A 2,864-nucleotide genomic window follows, 5' to 3' on the forward strand; every position below is an offset into this window, starting at 1 on the left:
GGCAAAAGGAGGGGGGGAAGGAGAGAGGGACAGGGAAGGACTTGAATCCTTACTTTTTTGTGACTAATGTTCATTTTCTGCCGAGTTGTGCCATTCCTCTCTCTGTCTCCTCATTTATCATTCCTAACTCTGGACAAGATTTCCCATGAGAAAACCTTTAGTCCTTATGGAATTGGACTCCACCCCCTTCTCTCTATCTCTGCGTGTTTGTCTCTTGTGTGTGTATACTTTGTGTGTGTATACTTTGCATGTGTCTTTCTTTCTATGTGTATCCTTGTCTCTTTCTGGTGTGTGTGTGTGTTTGTGTTTGTGTTTGTGTGTGTGTGTGTGTTCATCCCTTTCTCTGGATCACCTCCTCTGACCTTTGTACCATGTTTGAAACGATCACTAGAATATTATTAAATGAGTGCAATTATTAAAATGAGTCTTTGTGGGGCTGGCAAGATGGCTCAGTGTAAAGCACTTGCTGTAACTGCAGAGGGGACCCCAGGACCCACAAACAAGCCTGCACAGGGCCACGTGCCTACGGTCTCAGTGTTAGGGAGGCAGAAGGGCAAACCCCTGTGGCTTGCAGTCCAGCCGGTCTGGACAAAAGAGCAAGCTCCAGGTCTCTGTGAGAGACCTGATCTTACAACATGAGGTGAAGGGGCTGAAAGATGGCTGGGCCGTTAAAAGCACTTGCTCTGAGATTATGAGGCTTTTGTTGCTGGCTCCCAAGTCCCATGCCAGGCATTCCCTTAGGAACACCTGGGAACCCAGCGCTGGGAAGGACAGAGACAGGAAGATTGTTGGGGTATGCTGCTGTTCGGCCTTGCTGAGGAAGAGACCCTGCCTCTGTGGAATAGGTGGGAGCAGCGGGGCACATCAGATGCCCTCTTGTAGCCTGTGTGCTTGACCAGGCACATGTCATACACCCGTATAGACATGTACACAGATAGACAGTGTGGTGGTTTGAATAAAAATGGCCTCCATAGGTCCATAGGGAGTATACTAGGAGGCGTGGCATCGTGGGGAATGGTGTGGCCTTGTAGGAGAGAGTGTGTCCCAGTGTCATCCTGATACCTGCTGATCTGGATGTAGACCTCTCCGTTCTTCTCTAGCACCATGTCTGCCTGCATGTTACCATGCTTCCCCCCATCACTATGATGGACTAAACTTCTGGATTGAAAGCCAGCCCAAGGAAATGTTTTCCTATATGAGTTGTTATTGTGTCTCTTTATAGCAATAAAATCCTAAGACAGACAGACAGACAGACAGGCTGATGTCTTTCTTAAAAAAATCTAAAGTGGGCAGCAACTGAGGGAATTCTTTTCATGTCAGCCTACAAGGTTGTGGTGCAAACACATACATATACACACACACACTCACACATACATACACACACCACACACACATGCACACATACTCACACACATACTCACACACTCACACACATATATACAAACACACACACACACACACACACACACACACACACAAGATTTCTGTGTTGAAGCCACCGACTCTTTCTTCATTGGGAACCAGCCTCGCCTAGAGCGGTGATGTGAGATTCTCCCTCTGCAGACGTTGGCTCCTGTGCCCCAGTCACGTCTGGGAATCCTTTCTCCACAGTGTGAGGTCCACTCCTTCTTTTGCAATGTCTCCTGAGCACCTTTAGTCGGTGTCCAGACGGTCTGGTCCCATCGCCCTGTCTGCCGTGCTGATGCCAGATGAACCTCCCTGTTTGTGGTCTTAACAGCCTGTAACCCACTCTTACTGCCCTTGTTCATTACCTTTCTCCTTGGGGTTTCCTCAGCTTCCCCCCCCCCCCCCGTGTGCTCAACTTTCCCATGTAAATCGGGCATGGATTTGCATGTGTCTATTTAAATGAAGCCTTTACCTCCTCCTCTGAATAACAAGTCTGTCCATCTGTTTCCCCCTTCCCTCCTCGAACAGGGTGGCTAAGCGTGTTCAGAAGAGCTTGGAGAAAGCAGGAACCGTTTAAATGTCCCTGCTAGGACTTGTGGTCTGCCCTGCAGCCTGTGAGGAAACCGGGGTACCCTAGCCAGGGTGTGGCAGCAACCTGAGGCGCTAAAGGTTGCCGTTCCTCGGTCAGAATAACCAGAGGGTCCACAGTGCTGGCAAGGGAGCTGTCCCCTGCTCCCCACAGGGCAGAGGGACACATACATCCTTTCATTTTACTTTAGTTCAGAGGTAGAACTGTATTCAGTGGCACAGAGATGGGGGTGGGCTGAGGTCAAAATGCACCTTGGGAAAGGCACCTGCGACCTTCCAGGCCCGCCGTCTTTTAGAGTTTCTTTTTTATTTTATCCTGTTGTAATGGAATTTATAGCCTAGCTGTATGGAAATCAGTGAAAAGATTTGTTTCCTTTCTTCATGATTTCTAGTGCTAAAAAAAAAAAAAAAACTAAACTAAACTAAAGTTCTCCCTTGGATTTCCGCAGGGCCGGCTTCGCAAACAGTGGGCACCGGGTGACTTTCTGAGTGGTGATTTTTTTTTTTAAGCATTCATTTTATTTTAACTTTGCTTTTTTTATTTTTTGCCATCTTCTCAACTCTCATCTTCTCATTTCTTGATAAGTAACGTTTTCTGATAGTGAAAAGTTTCTTTGGGGGTTAGGTTTGGTAATTTACATTTTTAAAAACCATGTGTTTGGTCCAGATTTTAAAATCCACACATATCTAAACAGGGGGGTTGTGGGGTCATGTGACTTTCCCGTGTCTGTGGTTACTTTTGTATCTGTTCCCTCTTTATTCCTTGTTAGGAAAGTTAATCCTCTGCTCCGTTGATAGTTTTTGCCCCCAGGAAATTAGCTCTTAGACCATTTATTAGTTTTCCCCGTTCTGAAATCTCTTGCTACCAT

This window comes from Micromys minutus (genome assembly GCF_963924665.1).
Source record: "Micromys minutus genome assembly, chromosome: 7".
In the NCBI taxonomy this organism is placed as follows: domain Eukaryota; kingdom Metazoa; phylum Chordata; class Mammalia; order Rodentia; family Muridae; genus Micromys; species Micromys minutus.